The sequence below is a fragment of the Meleagris gallopavo genome, chromosome 1 (genome assembly GCF_000146605.3).
Source record: "Meleagris gallopavo isolate NT-WF06-2002-E0010 breed Aviagen turkey brand Nicholas breeding stock chromosome 1, Turkey_5.1, whole genome shotgun sequence".
Classification (NCBI taxonomy): domain Eukaryota; kingdom Metazoa; phylum Chordata; class Aves; order Galliformes; family Phasianidae; genus Meleagris; species Meleagris gallopavo.
The window spans coordinates 84,295,017-84,312,204 of record NC_015011.2 but is presented as its reverse complement, the minus strand read 5'-3'; the positions used below and the strand labels follow the sequence as shown (position 1 = coordinate 84,312,204).

The 17,188-nt window shown below is 40.0% G+C and overlaps 1 long non-coding RNA gene across 1 annotated transcript in view; it reads right to left on the bottom strand.

The window, feature by feature from the left end:
* LOC116217322 overlaps positions 1 to 17,188 on the bottom strand; it is a 97,437-nt gene that overhangs the window by 23,067 nt on the left and 57,182 nt on the right. The window contains exons 3-4 of the long non-coding RNA XR_004161731.1: positions 14,793 to 14,859; positions 12,157 to 12,266 (exon numbers count right to left, since the gene is read on the bottom strand). This is a non-coding gene — a long non-coding RNA (uncharacterized LOC116217322). The remainder of the gene's footprint in view (positions 1 to 12,156; positions 12,267 to 14,792; positions 14,860 to 17,188) is intronic.

Sequence of the window (17,188 nt, the reverse complement as noted above, 5' to 3'; positions counted from 1 at the left end):
CTTCCCCCTCCCCTTCCTCTTCCCCTTCACTTTCCCCTTCCCCTTTTCAATTCAGTGACAGTTTTGATATTTACTTGATATCTACTTAAATGCATTCCCTAAGTTCAGTGTTGTCTCTCTGTGTCTGTGATTGTATTAAAAGTGCCATGCAGTCTCTCCTCTAAACTAGAATATTGGTATTGTGTGTCATCTGTGCAAAACACTTATGAGATCTGGTCCATAATTACAGCTTTCTAACATCATACAAGAACATTTCTCAGACCTACTAATTGTGCTGCCCTTTATGCTCCATCTTATTGATTAAACATCTGTTAGTGTTTTGGCGAAATGAGAATTCACTCGCAATGCAATGTGTCTGCTATATTAAATTCTGTTTAAGTCAGCTCTAACCACAAGTTTGAGATACATGTATTGTATCTCCTTAATTGTATCCTAGTATTTTTGCCTATGTTATTTGTGCTGTTTGCTGGAGGGCAGCAGAGTGTTCTAATGTTTTCTTTACAGAAAAGTCGAGTTATATCTCCTTATTATTTCTTTTTTTTCCCAAACTTGAAACATTTCAGGTGGACAAATACTTTGGAATATTGCAAATAATGCAATAATACAGACTTTTACCTTCTTCATATATCACAATCCAACTACTACACAGGAAATTTTATCCTTTGTGGGACTTAGTTAAAAAAAAATCAATCTCTATCTCTCCCCAAAGAAGAACATAAAGACTTTTTAATTAGACATTTGTAATTGTGAAGAATTTTCCTTTTCAAGGAGGACAAAAAAAAAAAAAGAAAGAAAAAATCTTTCAACAAGATCCCTCTGCTTCTACTCTTCATAATTCAAATTAAAATAGAAAATATGTTGGTATGCTGGTAACCTCTGGGAAATTAAATGAGTAACTCTAGCAAAGAGATTGCAGAGAGCAATGCAGAGATTCTCTTTCCATTCCTTGTGCTTACTAAAAAATCAGAAGTTCTGCACAGAAGAAATCCAAAAGCTGACACAAATAGAGAGGAGCAGAGTTTGTTTCACTGCTGTCCAATGTTATTTCGAATTGACTTATCCTTTCTTTATCTCATTTGCTGACTGATAAAATCTTGACAGTATTAAAAAATAATCTGAGTCCTATTGCATGACTTGCTTTCCTTCTGTATGTTTTATGTATATTGATTGGTAAAATGAAAAAAAATGCTAATATCCATATGTTGTCACATCAAGAAAATGTGGACCACTTCTTTTCCCAAATTACATTATGTCTGGATGATTTTGCAAAGATCTGGGAGCTGAGCTTGCATTCAGTACTGAGACAAAATGAACCAACTCAACAAAGGAGCAAAATTAAATTACTTCTACCCATATTTTATCCTTTTGACATGTACTTTCAGTGTCCCTTCCTCCATCATCTCCAATCTGAGAGTCACAGTATCACTACTGAATCCCTGCCTAGCAATAAAAATACTGTCTGCAGCTGTCTCCGATCCAAGCTCTGATGAAGTCAAAGAGAGTCTTTCCATCTACTTAGGGAGGTTTGATCAGGCCCTTTCCCTCCTATGGAAGAGGATGGAAATCCTACTGCAGTGTTTGAGGGTTTCATTCTCCTGCTTCAAAATTTTAGAGCCCAATTTGGAACATAATAACAGTCTCTTTAAGTTTCAGATGAAAAACTCACTGGCTTAAATGAACACACATGGATGAATGTTATGTTGGAAAAGAGTCTTCAAGCTTTATCTTCAAGAAAACTGTAGCACCTTAGGGAGATACGTACTGCCAAAAAGCCAAATGAACAAGCCAAGTGACAAGAATGAGAAGAACTGCAAGAACAAAAAGCTGCTTTTGGACTCCCACTGCTGTCCCAATTAAAAAATAAATAAAAGAAAAATTAAGCTAGCAGACCTTGAGGCTATCTGAAAACTAAAGCCTTCTCGGGACTGTTTCGCTCCCCAAATTACAAAAAATAATTCATCGATTAACACCTATATTTTTATACTTCAATAAGGATCTGAACAAACCAGTTCCTGTACTAATTTAGTACGTAAAATCCAGTTACAGAAATTGCTCTTTTGACTCAATAAAGAATAGTTAGCACCTTAGAAGCAACACTGAAATTCTCTTCTTCTGAAGAGGCTTGATCCTGTGGTCACTAAAGTCTTTGATTAATTATTGATGGTTTCAAGACTGCATGGTCAAAACCCAGTTGTGTTGTTTTTACATCTCAAAATGCAATCAGATATCTAAACATCTTTAAAATTTAGTTACACAAATGTCTAAAGCCTACTCTACCCTGGCATTCTACTTACTTATTTGAGTGAGTGTCCTTTATTTCACGTAGAGGTCTAAGCACATGTGAATGTCACCGGGGGCAGATATCATCTCCATGTGCAAGGAACATTGGGGTCAGTTCCCTGTAGCTCCTGTGATGTTTTATTAAATGCCTTGATCGTGAGGTATCCTACTGCTTTATGCTCCCAGGCACTGGCCTGGGGAATTATATGGCCTTTGTAGAAATCTAAGGGGGTGTTTCCAAAGAGTTGGGATCAAAGATTTTACGTATATATGTGCATGTGTACGCATATGTGCATATATATGCACGTATGTATACACATTTATACATATATACACATGCACGCTCATGCATACGTATAGTCATATGATCAGTAACAGGACATAAAGAAGACACTGAAACATTCAGCACGAGCCACTTTGAGTCAATGAGGCAATTTATAAGAACACTAAATTATTGCTCTAAAACCTGGGATTTTGTTTTGCTTTGTAAACCTATGTCCCTATTACCCTATGTAAACCTAATTATAGACAGTGTGAAAATTAGGAAGAATCTGCATTTTAGTACTGAGTCAGCTGTGACTCCAAATATCTAGAACAGCAAAAAGGAGTGTGTTTCACATTCTTTGTGAAGTGCTCTCACACACAGATACACTCAAACACAATATTTATTTTTTATAGTAACCAGCTGACTTATGGCTGGTTTGATTCTCCCCACTGAAAAATTTGTCAGATTCTCCTTTTCAATTTATCTCTCATGCATGAAGTGCCCAAGGCATAGCTTATGGTTAAAATGCAACCCAAACAATTTACAAGAGGATAAAATGGATTAAGTGCAGAGCTCCAACTTTAAATATGGATAGTCCCAACTTCAGAAGGCATTTAAAAACATGCTTCAGTGTTAGCAGCTCAGGGATATCCTCTCTCTTGTTCTAGGACAGCAAAAAAAATTAAATTAAAAAAAAAAAAATCCTCACAGTTGCTGCACTAGCTGATGGAAAGACTTCTGGATCAAGCTTTGTGGGAGGTTATCTTTAACTTCCTCATGGTAGTAGTGTGACTACTGCATAGTGTAAGTACATAGTTTCACTATGCAGGTTCTCAGCCAGTTTTGTTTGGGCAAAGTCAGCTGTCTTTGCATCTTTGGGAAAGGGTTGAAACTCTTTCATGGTGAAAGAAACAACATGCCAGAAAGCTCTTAAAATTTTGCTACAAAAAAATTACATTATTGTTTTGTAGCTTTAGAGGTAAACTTAACAGAGTGGGAAAAGCAGCTAAAAAATGCATTTTGTAATCCTTTTGTTTGAGAATTCTTTTTCTTGCTTGGTCTTGTTATGGACAGCTTGTGATGGATTCATGATGCACAATACTTAGCTTAATTCATACACACATATCACAGAATTACAGGGGTTGGAAGGGACCTCAAGAGATCATCAAGTCTAACCCCAATGCTAAAGCAGTTCCCTACAATAGGTCACACAGATAGGCGTCCAGATGGGTCTTGAATATTTCCATAGAAGGAGACCTCTGGAACAACCTGTTCCAGTGCTCCATCACCCTTACTGTAAAATATGTAGAAACTGCTTCTATTATCTAAAAGTGCAATTGTGAAACAGAATTGTCATTGTATAGGTGAGATCACATCTGTCATAACAAGCAGATCCTGTTGGAGCTCTCCTCCAGATGCTTTCCTCCACTTCTGAAATAAAATTAATCATAGTGGAAAACTGTCACCTTTATATCAATATGGGTCTCAGAGCGAGATTCAGACTTCACTTTGTTAGGCTGAAGCCATGTATGCTGTCTCTCTGCAAGATGCCACATCTAAATTCACTTTATACCAAGCAGACCAAAAATCCCTTTTGAAAAGTGACAGGTCAGTGCATTAAGCAATTGCTCTACTGGTGGGGTTAAGATGGATAAATTACAAAGAAGTAAAGCCTGACACTAAAAACATCAGGTGGATCAAGGACACTTCTATCCATTCTGGCTCATTAGACCTAGGACAACAAGGTCAGCAATGTTAAATATAATCACAAGGCTTCCTAGAGGTATGGTAAATGTGTTGGCAAATTTTCATACCATATTCAAGATAATGTATCACCCACAGCTTGAAAGGTAGCTTGCCTGTGTTTTAAGTATCCACAGTATTTATGGTCAGTTAAGACAAACCTTTATTGTTTTTCAACTATGATGAGTGAAATTCATCTCAAGCATTTAACTCCACCCCTCTCCCCCTCCCCCCCATTAAAAACAGAGGAGCTGTAGTTCATGTATGTTAGCACTCAGTTTGGCATCATCTTTTTAATGGAAAAATAAACCAAGCTGTCTATTCTAAACTGAATCAGGCAAAATAAATAAGCAAACCAAATTTTTCTTTGCTGTAGGCACAGAGACTATGTTCTGAACGAAGAAGTCTAATTAGTTTTAAAATCTTTGGATAAAACACTGTCTTTCTGTACTCTGTTTGTAAGGTCCCTTACACAGTGGGTGTCTGTTCTATTACTACAACTTTCATGCACTATAGTAATAAAAATAATTGACAGTGATAATACTGTGGAAGTTATTTAACATTGAGCCGTCTTGGGTGAACTCCATCTCGCCTCTGGAAGGTCCACTGGCCCTCACAGAATAGTATAGTACATGAAGAAAAGAGTGGTACAAGCAAGTTCTGTGCTACTGATACCACTCTCACAAAGCAGAGCATGTTATAAATATTAAAGGCTATTGAGATAAAGCAGGAGTAGGTCATTCCTTCCCTCTCTTCTACTGTCACATATCACCCTGGAAAAACTTAACCATGCTCATCTAGAGTACCATTTTGCTTTGCTACTGCCAGAACAGCATAGCAGTCCAAGACCTCCATTACTGGAAAAAGCACTGTTTGCCTTGATGGTAATCTTTCTGCTCATTTGCAGATAGTCCTCACGTGGTGGTGTTGCTCCCAGTCACAGAAAAAGTAACTGCCATGTAACAGAGGTCCTACCAATGGAAGTGTGCTTTGCAGCTGTTGCTACACATACTGCCATGATGAGTTATCTAGAGTGGGCCAATCCATCATCCTGAAAAATGTTTGAATGATATTACACATGATTAGCTTAACTGTAAATTGTTCGCTAAAATCCAATGCGGGAGAGAGTAAACATAGGCCCTGGCTAGCTTTATCTCACTCCATAAATTCTTCATGCAAAGAAATTGAAGAAAAAAAAAAAGAAAGAAAAAAAGATTTACATGTCTGTGCCTGAATGCACTTCCTCAAAACTAGCTCCAGATGGTTCCAACAATGAGAGGCCAAGGAAAGGGCTGAAGAAATGAGATATGTTGTGGTGATGGGCCAAACAGGAAAGCACAATAGGCTGTGCTTAATAAGAGTGTCACTGGACTGGGAAGCAGTTGGAAGGGACAAAGTGAGAGAACTGTGCTCTGTGTATGAGAGGTAACCAGCATTGTGAATTGCATGGCATCAAAAACTGGAGGACCCTCCATTGGCAAAGAGAGATTCTACTAACTCACTCAAGGAAAAACAATCCCAAAAGTAAACAAAGACAAGGGGGGCTTCTGTTCCTGATCATAGCACTGTGTGTGGTAGGTGAGTTTCATAAATAACCTGTTTCTAGGAAACCTCCTTCCTGATCCTTAGTGACTTCCTTAATCAATCTTTTATCATCACCAGCTTCAGCTTCCTCCTCTTTCTTTTAAAACTAAAAAAAAAAGTAAATTCTAAGGGCAAATGAAAGATTGCTTATCATCTACTTTAGGCACATCCAGTCTACCTAATGGTCTATGTAATGAAGCACTCATCATGACAAAGGTATTGCTTTGCCAACTCCATATAACAAATAGCTTGATCTAGGGATGACATGGCTCTTAACTTCCCTCCCCACCAGACTACTGATCCTATTAATCTTATCTAAGGTATACACACTTAAAAATAAAATAAAATAAAATAAAATAAAATAAAATAAAATAAAATAAAATAAAATAAAATAGTGATGAACATGCGTTAAAACAACTAACTGATTACACTGAAATTTTTTACTTAAGATCTCTTAGGGAAAATGTCAAGACAAAGGCTTGTTGTTATTTCAATGAATTAACAAGAAAAAAGAACAAAATACATCATAAACCCAAGGGAGGAGAAGAAAAAGTGGTAGTGGAAGTGGTATCTATAACTGGCATGTACTAGTGAAGGGGACAGTTCTTAATAATGCAGCAAAGCAGATCCAATTTAGACTGTAGAAATGTCCCTAAGCTACTGATTCTCTTGGGAAGTGTTGGAAAGACTCTCTGCTGTCTTCTGCGGTGGCAGAAAATGCCAGATGACACCACATTGTGCTTCAGAAGGTCACAACTTTTATGGTAAGAGGTGGTTTAGCACTAAATTGCATGCATATTGCCTTACCTTCTCAGGGTTCTCAGTGCTCTAGTTGGGTATCACAATGTCAAATAAGTAACAGCTATTGAAAAGTCAAGCTCAGTTATCAGCAATAGTATGTGAGATACTGTAATTATTACCCTGTAATTAATTGCACATCTTAGATACTTGGCACACGATCGAGAAGGTAGCTAGTTTCTTATGAGTTACAATTTTTAGTGGCAGTAGGTGAGATCTGAAGTCTGACTATGCGTTGATCTGTAACTTGCTCAATTACATATGCCAGGATGAGCAAGTACTAAAAGGCTAACAATGTGATTGAGTAGAATTTCTTATTCACTTCAGCGCTCTATTTCCCTACCAATACACAAACAAAAACAGATTGCTTAAAGGTCAGCTGATTATGCCTTTGTATTTGTATCATCTTTTCCTGTGGAAATTCGTACAGCATGTAGAAAATAAGAGAGAGAATTCAACCACAGGTAATAGGGAGACTTTCAGAAGATACACTAAATTCCCCTCAGCTTTAAATACAGACACTGCAAGCTGCTCTGTTTTCAGTACAGGAGTAGCATAACCAATTAAAAGAACAGGGGACCATTTAGGCAGGCAAAGCTAGGGAGCCTTTTTATGCAAATCTCTATTCTATCACCAAAGCCAAGGCAGCAGTGCTGATTTACACAGGCAGATGAGTATCGGACATGAGATAGGATTTTGCCCAGACCATCTGTCACAAGATCTCTATGCTTAAAGTTCCCTGGGGTTCTTTAATGACTAATAGTCAGCTTTTTCACAGTTTTTATGCCTACTCCAAAAGACAACACACTGAGAATATGGATACTCCTAACCTCATGCTGGGGTGTTGATTCATTGCAGATTTGGCAGAGTATTGATTCATTTCTCTGAATAACCAACATTTTTTCTTTAAACACTCTAACTTTTCTTAGAACGTGTACTGTCCAAATACTTATCTACTTCATTAAAACACTCTGATCGATTTCTGTGCTCTGCAGATGAAGGTATGTCAAGTTTAATTCATGAACAAAAAAACTTGCATAAATAACTCCACTACAAACACTAAAAAATAGATAAAAAACTTGTTTTTAGATCTACTGGGAGTTTGTTGAATACACACCATAATTTTATACTATTAAAGGCATTTTACTTTCAGTATGTTTTTCATGTCAGATTCTAGGACAGACTTGAGCTTGCCCAAATTAGTTTGAAATACACTTCATATAAATAGAGTCATTATGGTTCTTTGGTATGTCTTCTACATAACACAATCTTAATATCATGTTTTGCATTCTTAGAAATAACTGCAAAGAAGATGACAGTTAATCGTCTTTTTGCCTGCATTAATTTGTGAATCTGAGGAATCAGTGTTTCTAGAAGACTGTTTTACAATTATTGTCCCTCACCTCCTATTTGGGCAATAAGTTCATAATCACACGAGGGTTCCTCTTACATTACAAACTCTCATGATCCAGATGAATCACTGGATGGTTGCAAATTGAGTTCTGACATTGTGAATAGTCTATCAACACATGTAATTCAGCTGATAACCAAACATTGCTGAAATGTGAAGCCTTGTTCACAATTCTTATGAAATGGGTCAGTGGTATTAGGTCATTGGTTGGTAGGTATGTGACCACATCCACAGCCATATCCCTTATTGTGTATCTCTCAATTAGAAGTCAAACTATATAGCATAGATATGTTTAATGGGATGGATCTACTATTGTCTGACAGCTTTGTTTGGCTTTTGTTTGTTTGTTTGTTAATAAGGGATGGATCAGACTATGTTATGAGAAGAATGCCTTTTAGCTTCCTAAAGGGGACACCTGACACTGGAGCTGGGATAGAGATTTTACATGCTTTCCATCATTTTGTGCAATCCTCTGAAAATGTTTAAATGGTCTCCATAGCAGCTTGGGAGAGAAAAGTGAGGAAAAGTCTCTGCCCAGAACAAAAACCCAGAACAAAGCTGTGTTCAAAGACTTCCTTCAGGACATCAGAACAAGCTGCATAGCTGCATTACCTGGGGCATGCCATGGTCAATCCAGATGTACGGTCACTCTGGCACACCATCTGAATTAGTATAATCTGGTAAACTCATCAACATCTCAGCAAGGAGGCTTATGACTGAGAGAACACAAAGCTGGTTCATTTTCTCACACAGAGAGGGCTTGGAGCATGAAGCAAGGTAGTAAGTCAGGGCAACTCCTGTTAATGCTGTGTCTATTTTTAGAACTGGAAAAACTTCCCAGGTTTGTCATTCCAAGGCTTTATGTTTAGGTCATGCTGGTCCTCTGGCCCGTAAAGGAAAGAGCCGTGTCCTTTGTATTGTACTGATGAATCCTTACTGAATTTAATGGGGCAGAGACTCATTGGTGTTTAAATCTACATGTCAAGAAAAACCTTTACTAAACGCAGTTCTCTGCCATGTAGAACAATGTGAATCATCTGGCACGAGGAGGAGGTGAGGAGCTCCTCAAAAGCGAAGGAAAATAAAAGGTAGTGTCATTTTGCAGAATGTCCAGCACCTATCCTTCTTCTTAGTGTTTTATTTAGTTAGTTAGTTCTGAGAAAGAAAGGGAGAAAGAAAGCACCAAGCTTCCTTTTTTGTATGCAGAGAGCACTTTTCTGGAAGGCCATTAGGATGCTGCATGGGGGTATGAGCACCCCTGTGTTAATTTAAAAACTCAGTTGGTGATCTTGAGGCAAGCTCAAGGCCACTCCGCATAAAGTGTGTGCATGTATATTTGTACAGTGAAAAAGTCAGGCTTTGTGTTAACTGCATTCTACTTGACAGACCCTTCACAATTTAAGTACTGTGGCCAGTCCCTACTGTGCTTTTAATTTCCTTGCTTTATGTTTTCTTAGTGGATTTTTCCTTTTTATAGCATATTATTTTTCAGCTCTGATTTTCAAAGGCCTTCACCGTGTGGAACTTTTCTCTGCTGACACGCTTGTGGGGGGGCTTTGGCTTTCATTTAATGTTCCAGCTGGGTTTCTGGGGCATCAGCTTAAGCGCAGAATTCCCCCAGGAATAACAACGAATCCATTTTATTCCCTTTAATATTTGCTGAATACTTCCTTACTTTCAACCAAGCAGACACATTTAGTAACCACCACTGGTTACCTCTCTCAGCAGCTCCTCCACTCCCCCACTTCCAAACACAGAAAGTACAAAAAACAGACTTTGCTTCAGAGGTGACACTGTTGGGGGAGAACAACTGGAGGAACGGTCAACCTTGTTATTGCCAAAATACAGGAATTCAAGCCAGAGCTCAATGAAAATAAACAGGCTGTTGAAAAAGAAGGTGAAAAGTGAATGGAAGTTCTGCTGCCTCAGGGAAAATAACCTCACTGTATGCTCCATCATCAAAGCCTCTCCCTAGAAAAGCACTTAAGCAGGTAAGCCCTTCCTTACTGAGGAGAGCATTTTAACATATGCTGAGATTTCAGCAAACATGCAAGTTAACTGAAAGCATTTCTATGAATTATAGCCTACACATTACATGCTAAAATAAATCTTCTAAAATTATTATTTTTACTGACTAAACATCTTCACCGGCCAGTTTAGGACACACAGTGTTGCTTGACATTTAATCTCTGCTATTAGTTTTTTATTCTAGATACCTATGGACAATCTATCTGCCCATCCTTTTCCTTCTCCCTTAGCCATGCAAACATGCCTCACACATCCAACCTCCCAACACAACTCTTCTGCTCGACTTTGAGCTTCCCTCCACATGCTGTAAGAGTCACAGAAGCACAGTTGTTGAAGGGTAAAACAATGTCAAAACAATTGCAGAAAACAGTATAAACAAGAGTAAATAAAAGCCCAAGCCTCTCTTCAGCACTTGCACCTTGTATAACCTTTCAAACCACCACAGCATTAAATACACATCCTTAACACTGTTTCTGACGGCTCTCCTCTGAATTACTTTGCAGAGGTGCAAGTGACAGAACAAGACTGAGAAAACAACAATCACAATCATGAAGTTTTGGTGTGTTCCTGTTATCTACCACATGTTACTCATTTTTGGAGGAACTGCTCTGACTGATGATGGGATGAGCAAGAAGCCAGCAGCTATGATTTGAAGAGAGCTGCTCTTCGGTGGCTGGTCCTGAACCACTGCAGATGAAGAAATCCATACACACTGGAGAGGAATCATAGTATCATAGAATCATTAAGGTTGGAAAAGACCTTGGAGGTCATGCAGTTCAATCATCAACCCATGTTCCTCACTGCCACATCTGCATGGTTCCTGAATGCCTCCAGGGACAGTGACTCCACTACCTCCCTGGCAGCCTGTGCCACTGCTTCACCACTCTTTCTGAGAATGTTTCCTAATATCCAACCTGAACCTCTCCTGACGCAACTGGAAGCCATTACCTCTTATCCTGTTTCTGTTAATTGTGAGAAGAGGCTTACTCCCAGTTCATCACAATCTCCTTTCAGGTAGTTAGTCAGGTGGTTAGTTCAGGAAAACTTTGACCTTTTAACTACCTGGAGCTGAAGGATTAATTTGAGGCGAGCAGGTTAGTGTTCAACTGAAGCCCTACAGGTGACATAAAAGATGCTATTTTATCTGCAGAGGGATGAGTACAGTTTGGGCAGGATCATATGTGTCTCTTCGTCTGTGTTTGTGTCTCTGGGCACATGGTCACACTCTGGTTACAAGGAATGTAACTCTGGCAAGTCTGAGGATTTGTCTCTGCATGGCACAAATGGTATAAGGGTGAAGCAGGACAAGGCACCACGCCTCCGTGTTTGCCCAGATACCTCTATTTTTTTCCAGCCAGAAATTCAGAGCTAAAGGCAATGAAGGTCTTAAACCATTTGTTTGGACCCAGGTTTGGTTTCTGGACTCAGGTTTCTGAACATCTGCAAATCTCTTGGTTTTTGCAAGCGTGGAATAAATCAGCTCTAAAGCCAGGCACAGGTTAATACACCCGAAATACACTTGGTGAAATGTGTCTAGTGAAGCCAGAGGCTCACCATTGGTGCGGGAGTGTATTGTATTCCCCTGCAGGAAAATCTAGAAGAAAAAAAAAAACAAGTGAGAACTTCAGCCACAGCACATGAAGGTCCCCAGCGGTTTCAAAGCCTGCGGTGAAGCACACAACTGTGTGGCCTTTGCAAGCAGGCAGTTTCCCTGTGGTTCAGAGAGAAGGGTCACATTGCAGTGCCAGGCTACCGCAGTGACCGAGGGACAAGAACAAGCCATGTCTGACATGCTAATAGGGCTGAAGACTCATTCCACTGTCCGCTGAGCTGCCAAGGGAGCAGCTTTGCTTCCTGACAGTCTTTTCTGCAATATCTCTTAAAAGCAAAACAGATTTCTGCTGCTTTCACAGTGTGCTACACATGGATATGTGGTTTATTTGAGATCACTTGTGCATAAGTTTACACAGGTTGTACCAAAATCAGATGCAAGTTCATCCACATGTTGGCGTCTGACCTGAGAACAATGAAAAAAAGATCCACCCACCTGCAACGTCTCACTGGCTTGCAAAAATAAAACCTGTAAGCAGGGAAGTCTTCTCATGAGAAATAATCACAGAATGTGCCAGCATCAGCTCCTGCCTTGCGCTGAAGCTCCTGCAAAAAACGCCATCAGTGGACACTACTTAAGAACTGTAATTGTTGCATTTTCCTCAACCTTTGACCTCTACTGCTGTCAAAAGTAAAACCTTTGTTGAGTGAGGAGTGTATTGTGGGTCTGAAAAGCCTGTCATGTAGAAGAGCCTCCAGCCACAGAAAAGGTCTACATTCTCTAACTCCATTTCACTTCACAGAGCCTAAATGACTTTGAGGAGCCATTGGGTATTTGTGGCATTTAGCAGAAAAGTGTTGTAAACAAACACTTACATGATCGTTAGGCACTTCTAAACAAAATGCGTTGCTAATCACCACCTCCCATGACAAAGCCTTCATAACTCCAGCTCATTTCCTTAAAGCTTTACAGAAAACTATTGGAAAGACTCAGGCATCCATATGAAGACAGCTGCCTAGAGCTGTGAGCAGGGAACACAGTAGGACTTTCACATTCTACTCTCATAGCCTCTGTGAAGTGTAAAAAATTAGAATCAAGTGCGAATAATTGGCATAAAGATACTGTTTTTAGTTGGTGTAAGATGGCTGGTGGGCTAGTGTTCCTTGGGGGCTTTCTTGTGCTTAATTTTTTAATCAGGTTATTTTTATTTACAGCATAGTATAGTATATTTTATTTATAGCATCCCAAGTATTTATACAAATGGGGGAAGATCTCCTTGAGAGCAGCCCTCACAGAAGGACTTGGGGGTCCTGGTGAACGAGAAGCTGGACATGAGCCAGCAGTGTGCGCTTGCAGCCCAGAAGACCAACTGTGTTCTGGGCTGCATTAAAAAAGGGGCGAGCATGGAGAGGGAGGTGATTGTCTCCCCCTACTCAGCTCTTGTGAGGCCCCATCTGGAGTACTGCATCCAGGCCTGGGGTCCCCAGTACAGGAAAAACGTGGAGCTCTTGGAGTGGGTCCAGAGGAGGGCCTCTAAGATGATCAGAGGGCTGGAGCACCTCTCCTATGAGGGAAGGTTGAGGGAACTGGGATTGTTTAGATTAGAGAAGACTCGGCTGCTATCCGAGCTGGAAATCCATGAAGTTGTCTCATCACTCTGTATGTCAAAAAGCTGCTCTTTCTTCTTCCGTGATGTACTGCTTGTAGTTATTGCCTGGGAATCACACTTCTAGCAGATACCTTGGCAACAGTCAGTGTGTTGGTCTTATCCTTATAAGGCTTTAATGAGAATGATTTTTGAAAACATAGATTAAGCTCCAACTATGCTATAAAGAAACCATTTTTCATTAAGCCATTTTCAACTAAACTGAATTCACACAGGACACTAAATCATGCAAACAGAATATAAATAACTTAGAGGCTCTATAAATCATGTTGGTCACTGATAAAAAAATAATAATAATAAAAGAAAGAAAGATTAAATTAAAGTATTTATTTAAAAATGAGCTGGGGGAAAAAAAGCACTTCCTGCAGCTCCGTCGCCCAGTGTAGCCTAATTTATGTGGACTGAAACCCATGTAAGGCAACATATGTTCAGAACTGAGGTAACAATTGCTAGAAGCGGTCAGGAATTTTGGGACTAAAATTTTCTTCTGTCTCTGCCCACAATGGAACAAAGCAGTGATCTGTCAAAGCTGAAATTGATTGATGGTAAACGTTTGTTTTCGAAAAGTCTCTCAGCTTAAAAAAAAATCCAAAAGAACCTTTCAGTGATCAAGAACTGCTGCTTTGACATTTTCTAAGTGAAAAGTTTTATTTCTAATTGAAAGAAACAAGCAAGAACCCCACGTTCCTTTTGTACTAAAGAGAGGCAACTGCTTAGGAAGGTCACAATCAAAATACACTCTTTGAACATTATTAAAGTAAAATATTTAGTTTGGCCCCATTGTGATTGTATTTTGGAGATTTTCATCCAAGTTTTAAAGGGACCTTTCATCCCTGGTGGGAGATAGGAAAAATACTGGAATTCCTGAAAGCTCTGTCAGGGTGAGGGTTTCCCACCTAGGTTTGGTAGTTCTCTCTCCTACTCTCATTCCACTGGAAGGGTGTTGAAGGCCATCTGTTCATTGCTTCACTTCAAGATGTCTGAAAAGCAGCAGTGAAGTTGCCTATAGGCTTTAATTCTCAAGAGCCCAGAGATGTAAAAGATCCAAACCCCAGGAAGTTATGTCCTCGGCTCACGTCAGAGCAGTGGTTGGTCTGCTGGGCTTGGGGCCAGCCTCTCTTAGACCTATTGCACATTGGCATGGGCATCTGCAAAGGTAACAAATCAGACCCTACGTCTAAATGCAAATGTGATCTACATTGGCTCTAGCGCTACCTGTATTGGCCACTGCTCTGCTAAGCTGTTTTTTTTTTCTCCATTAATGTACCTTCTGAGTCCATTTTAAAGAGAAAATAACTAACAAGTCAGCCATTGATTTACCATGGGACCCATTAGCAGCAGGCATTTAAAACTGCAGACCATTTACTTTAGCTGTATTATGGCCCTGCTGGTATCAATCACCATAACATCACAGGCATCAGCAGGGCTACACCAATTTATATGATCTGAGGATCTGCCTTCTTACCTTTACCGAAGTATTTGCAGTAATTCAGCCTTGATTCTGAGAGTGGTTATTTGCCGCTGGACCCCTTCTAGAACCCAAATGAAATAAAATTAGGTGAAGCGATTTCTAAGGCAATTTAAGGCCATTAAACATGACCAAAAAGTGATTAACATTGTTTGTGTGATTTACTGACCTGGCAGAGCTGTGTTTAATGGAAAATGACTTAGTCAAAAATGCTTTTACTTGCAGCAGGGAGAGGGCTTAATCCAAGCTTTCAGAAACACTGATTTTAGCCAAATATAGAGGGACAGATGTAGGCACGAATCATTACCAAAGTATTGTCCCAATGTATTCCTCTAAGGAAGAAGCAAAGGTCTAATTTCACTTCAAGCCCTGAAATTAGCAGGTCTTCACCCATGAACTGATATTCAGTGTCAGAGCATTCCTAAGAAAATCGTTCAGCTACTGCCGTGACATTTCATTCTTGTGGCAGGCAGTTGGCAATAGAGAAGTGGTCCCAAAGCCAGGAATCTGCGCAGTCACTACTTTGTATCGTGTTCTTCCGTTCTGCTCTGCCCCAGCAATCTCCTCCTCTGTCTTTCCAAGATGAGGAATCTCCCTTTGGAACATAACTACCTACGCAGTTCCCTATCAAATACAAAGAAAATGTCTAAGTGTCACAGACAGTATTTGCAAAGCTCTCTAGTCTAGACCCTGCTTTCTAGCAGTGTTCCTCTGTCACCATTGTTTAAATAGGTAGGAGAGGAGTATGCAGAAGAACATTTGGAAAGCTGCTACTAATTGCCTAGGTTGTGCACCAAATTAGAAATCACCTCATTCAACAATTCTCCAGCCTAGATTTGTTTGCTCCCAGTGCCAGATGCAACTTACTGGCACCTGCTCACCTTTGGATTTGGAAGTGAGCTGGCAACACCTGCTCTGATTTAATTCGATGAAGGTAAATCACTGCACGTCCCCTAGCAGCAAGGATCCATTATCGGTAACTACATTATCTGCGGCGTACTAAACATTTGCTTTAACACACTTACAGGAAGATAAGCAAAATAATAGGAAGCATCTCAGTAAGCAGTTGCCAATCTAAATTTTTTCCTCTCTAGGAGCACCTAGTCACATGGGCAAGAGGGAAGAAAAATGAGTTTATCATTAGGCTTTTGCAACCTGTAGATGAATGCAGATAACAAACCTGCATAAATGGATGAGGAATTGTAGTTCTCCTCAAGAGGACATCAACAGGAGGTGAAGGACTTATTTTGGATGTCAGGAAAGCAATATTTAAAGATTGCACTTGCAGGAGAAATCTGGTTTAGTTCATGAAGTTGAAATAGAATCATAGAATTATAGAATTGCTCAGGTTGGAAAAGACCTTAAAGATCATCAAGTCCAACCACAACCTAACCATACTACCCTAACTCTAACAACCCACCACTAAATCACGTCCCTGAGCACCACATCCAAATGGTTTTTAAACACATCCAGGGATGGTGACTTGACCACCTCCCTGGGTAGCCTATTCCAGTGCTTAATAACTCTTTCTGTAAGGACGTTTGTCCTGATGTCCATCCTAAACTTACTCTGGCGCAATTTAAGGCCATTTCCCTTCATCCTGTCACCTGTCACCAGCGAGAAGAGACTAATCCCTCTCTTGCTGTAAGCACCTTTCAGATATTGGAAGAACCTAAATAGGAGAGGAGGTGGCCCTTTCTGCTGTGGCCCTGTGGGGCACACAGCCACAGCATACAGCAGCTCATTGCTTCTGCAGTTCACAGGACCATCAGATCTCACAATGCTGCTGGACTTCTTGTCAAGGTCTGAGGAATCTGTAAAACATCATGAGGGAAAGAAGAAGCCCTTCTGACAGTCTAGGAAAATATACCCAAGTGAGGGAAAAGTTGTGGATGTAATCTACCTAGACTAAAGACTTTGACTTTGTCTCTCACAATATCTTCCTGAAGAAGCTGGCAGCCTGTGGCTTGGACAGGTACACTCTTTGCTGGATAAAAAATTAATTGGACAACCAAGCCCACAGAGTGATGGTGAATAGATTTACAACCACCCAGTAACTAATTATGAGTGACATTCCTCAGGGGTTAGTATTGGGGCCCATCCAGTTTAATATCTTTATTAATGATCTAGACGAGAGAATTGAGTGTACGCTCAGTAAGTTTGTGGATGACACCAAACTGGGAGGAAGCATAGATCTGTCTGAAGGTAGAAAGGCCCTACAAAGGAAACTGGATAGGCTGAGGCCAATTGTGTGAGCTTCAACAAAACCAAGCACCAACACCTGCATTTCAGTCCAAACAACTCCATGCATCACTATAGGCTTGGGGCAGAGAGGCTGGAAAGCTGCAGAGAGGATAAGGATCTGGGAGTGTTAGCTTACCACTGGCTGAACA